This window comes from Schistocerca americana, chromosome 1, assembly GCF_021461395.2.
Source record: "Schistocerca americana isolate TAMUIC-IGC-003095 chromosome 1, iqSchAmer2.1, whole genome shotgun sequence".
In the NCBI taxonomy this organism is placed as follows: Eukaryota; Metazoa; Arthropoda; class Insecta; order Orthoptera; family Acrididae; genus Schistocerca; species Schistocerca americana.
This window is the reverse complement of record NC_060119.1, coordinates 43,247,930-43,262,443: the sequence shown is the minus strand read 5'-3', so window position 1 is coordinate 43,262,443 and position 14,514 is coordinate 43,247,930. Positions and strand designations below refer to the sequence as shown.

The 14,514-nt window shown below is 38.4% G+C and overlaps 1 non-coding gene across 1 annotated transcript; it reads left to right on the top strand.

Annotated features, from left to right (window-relative positions):
• Positions 1–8,811: 8,811 nt before the first annotated feature.
• Trnal-caa lies at positions 8,812–8,886 on the top strand. Its single transcript has one exon. It is a non-coding gene; the product is annotated as a tRNA-Leu (tRNA).
• Positions 8,887–14,514: the final 5,628 nt, after the last annotated feature.

Here is a 14,514-nt window from a genome sequence, read left to right as displayed (position 1 = left end):
AGAGTGGTGTAAGATACCTACAACATGCCCCATACAGTGGCTTTTTGAGTATGTATGTATGTAGAGGTAGCTGTACCCCAGTCAAATCACTTGTTCAATGTATTTCAGGAATAAGTGGATCCACATATTTGAACACTGTTCCATATGGGGTCTTTCAGTCTTTCTAAGCAGGGTTTCATGTTTAACTGTGACAAATGTTTCTGACAAATTTAAAATCCCTGTGTTGTTAATTGCTTATTATCCATGAGATTTAATGTGGCAGTTCCTTTTGAAAATCTGGAATTCTAAAGAAATTACATTTTACCTGGAAAATCAGAGAAATCTCGAGTAATTTCAGAAATGGCATTAAATTTCAATGCTAGTTTGAAAACACACAATTCCCTGACATTTTAATTTCTTGAGTTTTATAAATCTCAAATTTTAAAATACTTATAATTTGAAAACATCTTAATTACATGAGCATTATTCCAGATGAATTAACAATGTTTATAAACTGCATTGTTCTCAGCTAAGAGGTAAGAGAAAAGTCATTGTGAAATACTTCATCTCTCCCTGCTGATTGATAATTATCAGGAACTTATGATAAAATCTTGCTCCCCAGAACTGAAATTCTCAGGAAATGTTTTTCTTTCTTTTTTCAAATTTGAGCTGTTTAAGAAGTCACAAATTCACAAGGGCAATATCAACATAGACTTTATGTAAGAATGAGAAACAATTTTTTTCCAGTGTAAATAAATTGGAAACCAATTCATACAGAAGAATGTTACATGTAAAGGAAAGGAGGGCGTTATCAAATACTATTTGTTTTATGTAAATAACTGTGGAGATAATTATCCAAGATGAAAGGTAGATATATTTATAGGAAAGGTAGATAGACTTATTGGAAATTTGTCTGTTTAAGTCTCTTTACAAATTAATTTGATTCAGAAATAAAATGCACGAGTAATTTTTGAAGAAATGAAACTAACTGAAAACAAATACTGCAATCAACAAAATATTCAACAGAACTCCAAAGCAAATGACAAACACAAACATTCAGTTATGATACCAACAAACTGCAAACAAAAATTAACAGCTCAAGTACCAAAAACAAACAAAAACCGAAGACTGAATCCAATTAAACTGAATCATTACCATACAATATTCCCAACACAACCACATCCGTCAAAAGTGTCAATCATTACTAATGACAACATGCTCATTAGAAAAAAATCCATTTCAAATATGCCACACCTCCATGACCACACATTTGAAAAAAGCAGACCAATATTTGTAAGAACCAAAGTTATAAATGAGATCACTACTTGTTTCACTCGCAACTATTTAAGTTGTGCACTAAGTAGCTGGCCTACCTAGCCCGTACATAAACAGTCAAATAATTGTAAGAAAAATTATACCTATAATCACTAACTGTTCCACATGCAACAATTTAAATTGTGATATTAAATTTCGGGCTAACCTTATCCTCGCATGTCATGCCAGATGCAGAAGGAAACAGGCAAATATTTGTGAGAACAGGAATATAAATATCACTTCTACTATATAGTTTTCCTAGCAAGAATTTAAGCTGTGCTCTCAGGTTCCATCCTGGCAACACCCTCGTAAGTCACAACATATTTGGAATAAAGAGCATAGTAACTGCTGTAACTATGATGTTTGTAATCTAAGACATCCACAGAAAATGTACAACAGGCCACTTAAATCCTGATCATTATAAACTCATGACCTCACACAATATGCCATGGGTCAAGGGGGACAGGTGGAATCTGATCTTTCTCTCTGCACTCAGTGAACAAACTGATGACATTCAAATGAATAATGTAGTGATGAACTACACCATGATTTCTGTTGCTTTCAATGAGAGGAGGCACTGCTCCCAGCCTATTGAATGGAAATGTCACTGTTGATCACACATCAGTTATTGAGACTTCCTGATTGTGATACATTGTTTGCTCTGAGTTTCACAAACATTAGATCTTTCTCCACTTTTCACAATTCAAACAACTTTCACAAGACTCAGACCCACATGCGAAATCCAACACACAACTTCATAACAATCACTAAGAAGTTCAAAGAAAGAAATGACACATTTTGTAAAAGCTCATAACAACTTAAGCATGTTGTTCACTCACTTGGTTGAAGTTATTTCATGTTCTTTATGTTGCTTATCTATCTGTGGATCATTTCTTACAATGATATTGGAGACTTCATGTTTACATAAAGCCCACTTATACACAGTGAAAAAATACAGTGGTATAGATCAATTTGTGTATGACTCTAACCTATATTTGCTAATTACAAAAAGATAGTAAATATACATATATTTTATATAATTTTCACAAAAAATGTCATTAAAAGTACATTATAGAAGGCACCAATGATAATATAGTTCATTTTTCTGTAAGTCTTTCTTCACCCAGCACTCCAAGAAAAAAAGACAAAGAGGAGAGATAAGCAGCAGCGGTGTTTTGTCACAAAATATAATTTCGTACATCAGATATACTTGAAGTGATTCTGTTTTAGATTTGTTGCAGTTTCCATTTGCAACGTATACTGACACACTATTTAATTTTTTATTTCAAGGTATGCCTTTCCACTTTAAGGGCAAATACTGATTAGATGGCTTTTTCATTTTCTTTTAAAAAGAGAGAAACTTTCTGTCATCTTCATACACTGTGGTAAACTGTTGTGCAGTATGCATCCAGAATTTACATGTTCTTTGTCTGTTAATTTTAGCCTACTTCCTTCTATATGATAGTCATTTTTATTCTTGTATTATGTTCCTGATATTCTCCGTTTAGCAATGTAGTACATTTAGTTTTTAAGTAGATAATTGTTTCATATATAGAGGGTTATTATAGTTAAACTTTCACGCCACTGTAGAAATAACACCACTAATCAGAATGACAGCAAATTGCAATGGAATATCATTGGAGAAGGGGAAAAACATATGGGAGAGGAAAAATAAATACCTATAAAATGTAGCAATAGATGGCACTGTAAGCATCATAATTTAATAGTGGTCAACTGCAAATGACAAATGCATCATACAACAATGCCTAAAGTGTACATCTGACATTAAACAAACTGTACTGCTCAGTGTGCATGGGTGTACAGATATGATGCTGTTAGTTGTGTAAGCCCATCCACCACTGCAATGTCATATAACATCCAATGGAAAAAATAGGTTTTTAATTATCCTGAGGCCAAAAACTGCATAAAAAGCATCAGTGAAAGTCAAATCGATTATTAATATCCACGTGGCTGGCACAAAACATGTTCAATATGCTGTCCACCAGTTTCTGCAACAAGTTGAAATCAAGAAACAGCGTGTTCCACAACTGATCGAAGTGTTTCTGGAGTCACATTCAGAATGTGTTGCACAATATGTACCTTCAATGCAGCTAAGTTTGTGACTTTTGGCTGTGGGGCTATCTGAAAGATGTTGTATTCAGTGCTCTGATTGCAAAGATTAAGATCATGTGATAGGGAAATGGCAGCTGTTAATTCTAGTATTTCCGAAATGGTGTTTCAGCAGCTGCTTAACTGAATTTGCAATGTGTGGAGGTGCAAAATCTTGCATAAAAATGATCCCATCCACACATCCACACTGTTGGGAAGCTGGAATGACATGGTTGTGCGAAAGATTCAAATGGTTCAAATGACTCTGAGCACTATGAGACTCAACATCTTAGGTCATAAGTCCCCTAGAACTTAGAACTACTTAAACCTAACTAACCTAAGGACATCACACACTCCCATGCCCAAGGCAGGATTCGAACATGCGACCATAGCAGTCCTGTGCGAAAGAGACTCATAACACTTACCAGTGACAGTACAGCTAACAGGACTGAAAGCACCTGTCTCTTCAAAAAAAATATGGCCCTATGATAAATGATACCATAAACCACCACCACACAGTTACCTTTTCAGGGTGAAGTATTATTGGTTGATATGCCTGTGGATTTTCCATTGCCCATATTTGACAATTCTGTGTATTGACACATCCTGTCAGATTGAAGTGGGCTTTGGCTGTCCACAAAATCTTTCACGGCCAATCTTTGTCCTAGAATTTCTTGCTTGCATGGAAGTGGACAAAGGTCTCTTTTACTGGCAGGTCAACAGGAAGCAACTCGTGCACATGGGTAATTTTGAATGGACACTAAAGAAGGATGTTTCATAGAATTTTATGCACCGTGCTCATGGGTATGTCCAATAGCCAGCGAATTCTCCATACACTGAATATTTGTTCACCACCAGTCATCTCTTGCATTGCTGTGGCCACTGCTTCCATTGATGTCAAATCAATTCATTTCCTCCCTCTACCAGGTTGCACACCAAAAGAACCTGTCTTTTCGAATTTCCAAGTAATTTTCTCCACACCCACGGCAGTCATCTGTCCAACGCCTTTTTTCAAACCCTTCAGTGTCCAGAACTACTGCAGAGCAATATGTGCACAGTCATCATTCTTGTAATACAGCTTTACAAGCAGAGCATGATCCTGCATTGAGATAGTCACGGTGAATGTCAAAGATGCGAATGGAGAAAAGGCAATCTACCCAGCATGTTTATACCTTCAGTGGGTCATGCACACAACACGTGTTTTCATTTACGTATTCTGGTACATACAACACCATTTATTGATCAATTTTCACACTTTTTTTTTCTTGTGCCATATGTTTTTTCCTCCTTTGATAATATTCAATTGCAATTTGATATCATCCGCACCAGTGATGTTATTTCTACACCGTTTTGAGAGTTTAGCTTTAATTATAAACACACAGTTTATACTGACGCTACTGTTAAAAATTTTAGCTCCCTGAATTTATTTCTGCAGGATTCTCTAGGTGATACTTTTGCAATGCAACATACTGCTCTCTTTTGTAATCTTAATACCCTTTTATGTGTGCACATTTGCACCAATTCTTGAAACCAGGATGCCATATTTGAGGTGCAAATGGAGTAGTCCATAGTACATTGCTTGAAGAGTTTGTATATTTACCAACTTTGGCATTTTTCTCATCAGAATTATGCTTGAACTTACTTTGCTGCAAATGTTATTTATGTGACTCACTATGTCATATACCTATCCACTGTTACAACTAGAAATTTATTCTGTCTGTCTCTTTTAGTTGTAGACAAACCTGGCAGTGATGTCCAAAGTATGTTTTTTGCTTGCATGTATCTGCATACATGTTGTTTTGTTTCCATTTATAAAGAGACTGTTTTCCCTGAAATAATTGTTTCCACTTTTCATTATTAGTGAAGCCTTCTCTTGCAGGTCATCTGGTTTAGAACTGGTAATAACAATTGAATGTCACCTGCATACATGACTAAACTATCAGGTTCTGATTTGGTCATATCACTGACATACAGAATGAAAAGTAGCGGACCAAGGATGGGCTCTTGAGGAATTCCATATTTCACAATTTCAAAATTTCAAAAGAAACTTGTAATTTTATTTTTTATTTTTTGCTTTATTTCTACACATTGCTTTCTATTTTCCAGAAGTGATTTAAGGATGTCTACTGCTTTCCCCCTTATACCATAACAATGTAGCTTTTCTAATTGGTTGTCATTGCGTACACAATCAGATGCTTTATATAGGTCCAGGAACATACTGCAGACTTTTTTCTAGTCACCAAATGCTTTAGTTACAGGTGTTACGAATTCAGGTACTGCTGTTTTGATAGATTTGCCCTTTTTGAATCCGTGTTGTTCATCATTAAGAATACTGCATGTTTGTATAAAATTTAATATTCTGTCTTCTATTATGGTTTCTAGTATTTTAGATAATCCAGGTGTAATAGTGATAGGTCTGTAATTTCCTCAGTTGTTTGTGCAGCCTCCTTTATGTATAGTGAATACCTTACTCTTTTTCAGTCACATTGGAAATATTCCTTTTTCTATAGGTAAGTTTATTAGACAGCCTAATGACTTTACACCCACCATAAACAGCATTTAATTAGTTTAGTGGATATACCATCTAGTCCCTCAATGTTTTTTTGTTTTCAGACAGTGTATTATTTGTACTATTTCTTATTCATTAGTGGGAGTCAGGAATAAGCATTTTGTCTCATATGGAATGTTTATTGTGTTTATTTTGGAAGTATTATTTTGAGTCATTAATTTGTCCCCAATTTAAACATAATGTCTGTTTAAAGTATTGCGGACTTTTGTGCATCCCTGAGTTACCTGCCATTTAACTCAAGCATTATGTTTTCAGCATTTCCCATGACTACACCTTTCATTTCTTCCTTTATTATTTATTGTTGAGGTTGCTATCACATTTTCATAATATTTTGATTTTGTATCTTTTATCAGGTTGGTGTATGTTTTTTTCTTTTCCCTACATGCATCCCTATTTTCTTGGCTTGGCCTTAACCAACAATTTTCATACATACTTTTCACCTCATCCCTCTTCCTTTTTACCTCTACTATCACTCAATTTTTATTTCCCTACATACAAATTGATATGCATCTATGTTATGACAGTGATGGCCTTAACTAACAATTTTCATACATCCTTTTCACCTCTTCCTTTTAACATCTACTGTGACCCAATTTTTATTTCCCTACTTGCTAATGGACATGCAATATCAATGTAATGGCAGTCTGCCTAAACTTTTTAAATATTTTTTCTGGCTTCCTATGTTGCTGGATAATTCAACTGGAACCCTATACTGGTCTAATATATTTTTGCACAGAATTTGCTTACCATAGTTGTTTCTGTGCAGGCAAATCTCTGTGAAATGTTCCCTCACTGAACTTGTTGCTTCAATAAATGTAACATTATAGAAACTGCTACATGTCTTCCTGACTTTTCTGTTTGTGTTGATGATTTCCCAGTTTACACTTGAAGCTTCTGTCAGATCGTACCTGTATGGAATGCTTCCAACATATCGGAATGTACAAGTTTTCCTAAAGATTGTCTTAGAGCCCTGGTTGAATTTACACTTTTGTTCTTGTAACCATCATTTCCTCCTCCTATAATAACACATTTGGGACCTTTTGTTTCCGTTGCTATTGAACTAGAAATAATCACATGGTTACAGTTTGAAAGTGAACATATATGCTTTTATTAACATGCACAGAACGAATGTAGCACAATTGAATGAAAAACACAACCACGTTAATAGGAACGTCTATAAAAGCATCCGTAGCATCTGCAACAAAGATAAATATGTATCAGAGGCATCGATTCTAAATTCCAACACCCCCACTAGAAGCAATGTCTCTCACTACTTCTTTCTCGGAGTCCAAATTCTTATGTTAGTTGATGACGTCTGGTTCTTGGGAGTGGCTTTGTCATCATATCTGCAAGGATTCTATTTGTGGAAATTTGCTCCACTGTGATTTCTCCTGTATCTATCTTTTCCCTGATGAAAATATACCTGATGTCAAAGTGTTTAGTGTGACCTTTGTATCCACTTCTCTTTGCCAGATCAACTGCACCTTTGTTGTCACAAAACAATCTCATTTGCCCTCTTTTGGGAAAGGGGATATCTCTCTTTGCAGATGTTGCAGCCAAAGTGCTTCCTGACATGCAGAAGTTAAAGCCATATATTCTGTTTCTGTCATCGAGAGAACTACTGTTGGTTGTTTTTATACTATTCCATGAAATTGCTGCACCTTGTTACATAAATAAAAAAGCAATGGTTGATTTTCTATCCCCTATGTCCCCAGCCCAGTTGGCATCAGTGTAATCTGTGATGTCATGATCTTCTTTGGAAAATTGTAGCTTGAAGTCTTTAGTTCACTTTAGATACCTTAGAATTCTATTTACAGCTTGCCAGTGCGATATTCCAGGATTATTATTAAACCAACTCACAACTCTAATTGTGTATGCTAGATCTGGTCTAGTACCTAGTTGTGCATACATTAAGCTATGTATGGCTTCTTTATGTTGGACTTCATGTTATGTCCGTCTCTGTCTGCTTGACAATAACCAAGTATTAAATCATCAAATGAGCCCAAAAACGGAGTGGATACTGGATTACAGTCTTCCATGTTATACTCTCATAAAATCTGATTTATATAATGAGTCTGATCCAACCATAAAAGTCCAAGCTTATGATCTCTTGTCATGGGCTAATGACTTTACTACCCACTGTAAACAGCATTTAATTAGTTTAGTGGATATACCATCTAATCTAGAATGAAATTTTCACTCTACAGCAGAGTGTGCGCTGATATGAAACTTCCTGGCAGATTAAAACTGTGTGCCGGACCAAGACTCGAACTCGGGACCTTTGCCTTTCACGGGCAAGCGCTCTACCGACTGAGCTACCCAAGCACGACTCACGCCCCGTCCTCACAGCTTTAATTCCGCCAGTACCTCGTCTCCTACCTTCCAAACTTCACAGAAGCTCTCCTGCGAACCTTGCAGAACTAGCACTCCTGGAAGAAAGGATATTGCAGAGACATGGCTTAGCCACAGCCTGGGGGATGTTTCTAGAATGAAATTTTCACTCTACAGCAGAGTGTGTGCTGATATGAAACTTGAGTCGTGCTTGGGTAGCTCAGTCGGTAGAGCGATTGCCCGTGAAAGCCAAAGATCCTGAGTTCAAGTCTCGGTCCGGCACACAGTTTTAATCTGCCAGGAAGTTTCATATCAGTGCACACTCCGCTGTAGAGTGAAAATTTCATTCTAGAAACATCCCCCAGGCTGTGGCTAAGCCATGTCTCCACAATATCCTTTCTTCCAGGAGTGCTAGTTCTGCAAGTTTCGCAGGAGAGCTTCTGTGAAGTTTGGAAGGTAGGAGACAAGGTACTGGCAGAATTAAAGCTGTGAGGATGGGGCGTGAGTCATGCTTGGATAGCTCAGTTGGTAGAGCACTTGCCCGCAAAAGGCAAAGGTCCCGAGTTCGAGTCTCGGTCCGGCACACAGTTTTAATCTGCCAGGAAGTTTCATACCATCTAATCCCTCAATTTTTTGTTTTGTTTTCAGATGGTGTACTATTTGTACTATTTCTGATTCAATAGTGGGGGGTCAGGAATAAGCATTTTGCCTCGTATAGAATGTATACTGTGTTTATTTTGTAAGTGTTATTTTGAGTCATCCCTAGACAATTGGATACTTCTCCAAGGTCCTTTCGTTTAAGTTGTTCCTTTAGTTGTTCTTTAAATGCAATTTTCTGTTGCATATTGTTACAAAATATCAGCATGTCATCTACATAAACAGCTGCAATTGAAAGATCACTTCCTTGGTTTCTGTGATAAGCACATGGATCAGCTGTGGAATGGCTGAAATTTAAACTTAGTAGAACTTTGTCCAGTTTGATATTCCAACAGCGACTTCCCTGGTTAAGTCCATACACTGCTTTCTTGGGTCTTCATATTACACTGTTTTTGTCACGTAGCCAACAGTGGGAGTTTTAACATTAATTTCTTCTTTCAAATCGCCTTGCAGAAAAGCTGTCACCACATCACAATGATTAATGTCCAAGTCGTATTTAGCAGCTAGACTAAACAAATATCTGAGTGATTTCTGTCTTATCACTGGTGAGTATGTTTCTTCATAGTCTAACACTTTAACTTGTGAACATTCCTTAACTACAAGTCGAGCTTTATGTCCTTGTAAGTCTCTTTTTATCTTAAAGAACTGCCTAGCATCAATTGCTATTCTGCCTTGAGGCAAGATAGCTGATTCCCAAGATTTATTTCCCACATGTGACTTCAGTTCTTCTTCTATCGCTTGAAACCATTTCTCTGAACTCTTGGAGTGCAAAGCTTCTTCCAAAGTTGGTGGCTCTGATTCTTGTGAATCTTCTTTAGTACGGTAGGTCACATAATCATCCATCTTCTTCGGTATGGGTATTCTGGAAGATCTTCTGAGCACTTGTTGTTGAGGCAGTTCAGATTCTCCTTCTATTTCGACTGAGCCTGTTTCTTCTGAAATGCTATTATCTGATCTGTTGTCTGTTGAGTCATCTTGAGTTGTAATGTTCTCCTACTTATTTGTGAATGGAATAAATATCTGATTTGGTTCCAGCAAATGATCACATGTTCCTGGCTTGTTATTATTCTCTTGAATTATTTCTTCTTTAAATATCACATTTCTGTATTTAATGATTCTTTGTTGAACCAGATGGAACAACTGGTATGCCTTGCCGTCTTCACAGTATCCAACGAGTATGCTCGTCCCATTTGCAACTAATGGTTTTTGATATGTGGACAAATGCCTTACTGCCAAATAATCTTAGATGGTGGAGGTCAGGTTTCTTTGCTGAGAAAGCTTCCTCAGGTGTTATATTGTTCAGAGCTTTTGTCAGTGATAAACTGTGGTGGAGACTGCTTCCCCCCAAAAATGTGTAGGTAATTTCGCTTCAAATAACATACATCGAGCATTTTCCATGTTTGTTCTATTGTACCTTTCTGCAACACCATTTTGTTCTGGAGTGTAGGGAACAGTGGTTTCATGTTTAACTCCTTCTTCTGGGCACATAACCTGTTGTTATTGAACTTGAAATAATCATGCAGTTATGGTTTGAAAGTGGACATAAATGCATTTATTAACATGTGCAGAATGAATGTAACACAAGAGTATGCAAAACACAACCATGTTAAGAGGAACATCTATAAAAGTGTCCGTAGCAACTGCAGGAAAAATAGATATGTATCAGAGGCATCAAATCTCAATTCCAAAAGTTACTGTTGCTTCACAATCTTTTAGAACTTCATGTGGAGGTGGATCAGGATGGGTAAAACCAATTACTTTTAGTGGGAAATCAAAGCAAAGTAAGGAAAAAAAATTATTTTATCAGTGTTCTAGTAGAAATGTGTGCTAGATGCACCACGCTAACCAAGTCAGAAGATCACTTATGGTTTTTGACATAGGGACAAGCTTCATAATTTGAACATTTGGGTATTCATCACAAAATACATTTTACTTTACAAGTATTTACCTTTTCTTCAGCAGACATTTTAACAAATACTTCAATGTGAAAGTCACACTGAAGTAATACTAAAGTCTACAATTCAAAATTTGAATGTAGTGCTGTACACCAAGTTGTCCAAAGAAGGAAATATGGTGTAGGTTTAGTCACTGTTTGTATGTTATTTTAAAAATATTAAGTCCAAAACATTCTCAGTTATATCAGATCAGCATTTTCATCTTGGACATAAATCACTACTTGCAAACTACCTCAAAAGCCTGCGGACCCATCAAGTGTGATGGAAAATGCAGTGATGTCCTGCAATTTACTTATTAATTGCAGGTAATTGATGTACAGTCTGCCAAGAAGGACTGATTATTCCAAACCAATTTGTATTCAGTGGACGCAGAAAATCTGCAGCATCATTAATGCATTCTTTTATCAACTCGGCAGTAGAAAATGATTTTCCAGTTCCTGCTGTGCCAATTCTTTGCGTGTTTCCCTTGTGTTATCTAGGCATTGACTCGTGTTTCAGTAACTGTTGTTCAACAGCAATTAGAATGGACAGGGACTGTGGTTGCTGTGTTCGGATGAGGGCTGAGTTGGCATCCCTTCACTCACATCTGCAGGCAGCGCTGACTTCAGTTGTGCAGCTTGAGGCTGTTGCCAAAGGGCACCACTGTGGGAAGCCGGACTTGGGTATCACGGGGATGTCAACCTCATCCCGTCTGTCCCCAGATCAGTCTGCCGCTGTTGTTGCCCCGGTTGCTGCCCGCAGTGGGGCTAAGCCCTCGCCTGTGGTTGATTGGGAGGTCGTTCCAAGGCATGGCAGGCAGCGAAAGACGTCCATGGAGGCTGATCAGAAAGCCTCCCCAGTGCGTCTGACAAACAGGTTTCAGGTGCTGTCTCTGGCTGAGCCAGATGCAGCAGCCTGCCCTGTTTCAGAGGATGATTCTCAGCCTTCAAGTTCTTGGGAATCGCAGAGGGTGGGCTTGTTAGTAGTTGGGAGCTCCAATGTCAGGCCTGTAATGGGGCCCCTTAGGAATATGGCGGCTAAGGAGGGGAAGAAATCCAGTGTGCACTCCATGTGCATTCCAGGTGGAGTCATTCCTGATGTTGAAAGGGTCCTTCCAGATGCCATGAAGAGCACAGGGTGCAGCCAGCTGCAGGTGGTGGCACATGTCGGCACTAATGATGTGTGTCACTTTGGATCTGATAAAATTCTCTCTGGATTTCAGTTGCTATCTGATTTGGTGAAGGCTGCCAGTCTTGCTTATGAGATGAAGGCAGAGCTCACCATCTGCAGCATCGTTGACAGAACCGACTGTGGACCTTTGGTGCAGAGCCGGGTGGAGGGTCTGAATCAGAGGCTCAGACAGTTTTGTGACCGTGTTGGCTCCAGATTCCTTGACTTGCGCCATAGGGTGGTGGGGTTTTGGGTTCCGCTGAATAGGTTAGGAGTTCACTACACTCAGCTTGTGGCTACATGGGTAGCAGAGGCTGTGTGGCATGGACTGGGCGGTTTTTTAGGTTAGAAGGCTTCGGGAAAGTATGGGGTGGGCTGCAATCTCAAAGGGTGCATGGCAAATACAGGACGTGCTTGGATCAAGGAACAGTTGGAATTGTAGTTGTAAATTGTTGTAGTTGTGCTGGGAAAGTCCCAGAGTTTCAAGTGCTAATAGAAAGCACAGAAGCTGAAATTGTTATAGGCACAGAAAGCTGGCTAAAGCCTGAAATAAGTTCTGCAGAAATTTTTACAAAGTCACAGACAGTGTTCGGGAAAGATAGATTAGGCAGAATTGGTGGTGGAGTGATTGTGTCTGTCAGTAGTGGTTTATCTTGTAGTGAAGTCGAAGTAGATACTCCGTGCAAATTGGTATGGGTGGAGGTTATACTTAACAGTGGAAGTAAGTTAATAATTGGTTCCTTCTACCGCCCCCCAGACTCCGATGATATAGTTGCTGAACAGTTCAGAGAAAATTTGAGTCTCGTATCAAATAAATACCCCACTCATACAGTTACTTCAACCTTCCCTCGATATGTTGGCAAAAATACTTGTTCAAAACCGGTGGTAGGCAGAAAACATCTTCCGAGATTGTCCTAAATGCTTTCTCCGAAAATTATTTCGAGCATTTAGTCCACGAACCCACGCAAATTGTAAATGGTTGCTAAAAAACACTTGACCTCTTAGCCACAAACAATCCAGAGCTAATAGAGAGAATCATGACTGATACAGGGATTAGTGATCACAAGGTCGTTATAGCTAGGCTCAATACTGTTTCTTCCAAATCCACCAGAAACAAATGCAAAATAATTTTATTTAAAAAAGCAGATAAAGTGTCACTAAAAGCCTTCCTAAGAGACAATCTCCATTCCTTCCGAACTGACTATGCATATGTAGATGAGATGTGGCTCAAATTCAAAGATATAGTAGCAACAGCAATTGAGAAACTCATACCTAATAAATTGGTAAGAGATGGAACTGATCCCCCATGGTACACAAAACAGGTCGCTGTTGCTGAGGCAACGGAAAAAGCATGCGAAGTTCAGAACAACATGAAATCCCGAAGATTGGCTAAAATTTACAGACGAGCGAAATTTGGCATGGACTTCAATGCAAGATGCCTTTAATAGGTTCCACAATGAAACATTGTCTCGAAATTTGGTAGAATATCCGAAGAAATTCTGGTTGTATGTAAACGACACATGCAGCAAGACGCAGTCAGTACCTTCGCTGCGCAGTGCCGATGGCTAAAGCAGAGTAACTGAACGAATTTTTCCAAAATTCCTTCAGCAGGCAAGATCATTGGAATATTCCAGAATTTTAAACACGAACAGCAGCTAGCATGAGTTTCTTAGAAGTAGATACCTTAGGCATTGCGAAGCAACTCAAATCGCTTGATACGGGCAAGTCTTCAGGTCCAGATTGTATACCGATTAGATTCCTTTCAGATTATGCTGTACAATAGCTCCACACTCAGCAATCATATACAACTGCTCTCTCACCGATAGATCTGTACCTGCAGATTGGAAAATTGCACAGGTTGCACCAGTGTTTAAAAAGGGTAGTAGGAGTAATCTATCGAACTACAGACCTATCTCATTGACTTCGGTTTGCAGCAGGGTTTTGGAGCATATACTAAATTCAGACATTATGAATCACCTCAAAGGGAACAATCTATTGATATGTAATCAGCATGGTTTCAGAAAACATCATTCTTGTGCAACCCAGCTAGCTCTTTATTCGCACGAAGTAATGGCCGCTATCGACAGGGGATTTCAAGTTGATTCCGTATTTCTAGATTTCCGGAAAGCCTTTGACACCGTACCTCACAAGCAACTTCTAATCAAGCTGCGGGCCTATGGGGTATCATCTCAGTTGTGTGACTGGTTTCGTGATTTCCTGTCAAGAAGGTCACAGTTCGCAGTAATAGACGGCAAATCATCGAGTAAAACTGAACTGATATCAGGTGTTTCACAGGGAAGCGTCCTGGGACCTCTACTGTTCCTGATCTATATAAATGACCTGGGTGACAATCTGAGCAGTTCTCTTAGGTTGTTCGCAGATGATGCTGTAATTTACCATCTAGTAAGGTCATCCGAAGAGCAGTATCAGTTGCAAAGTGATTTAGAAAAG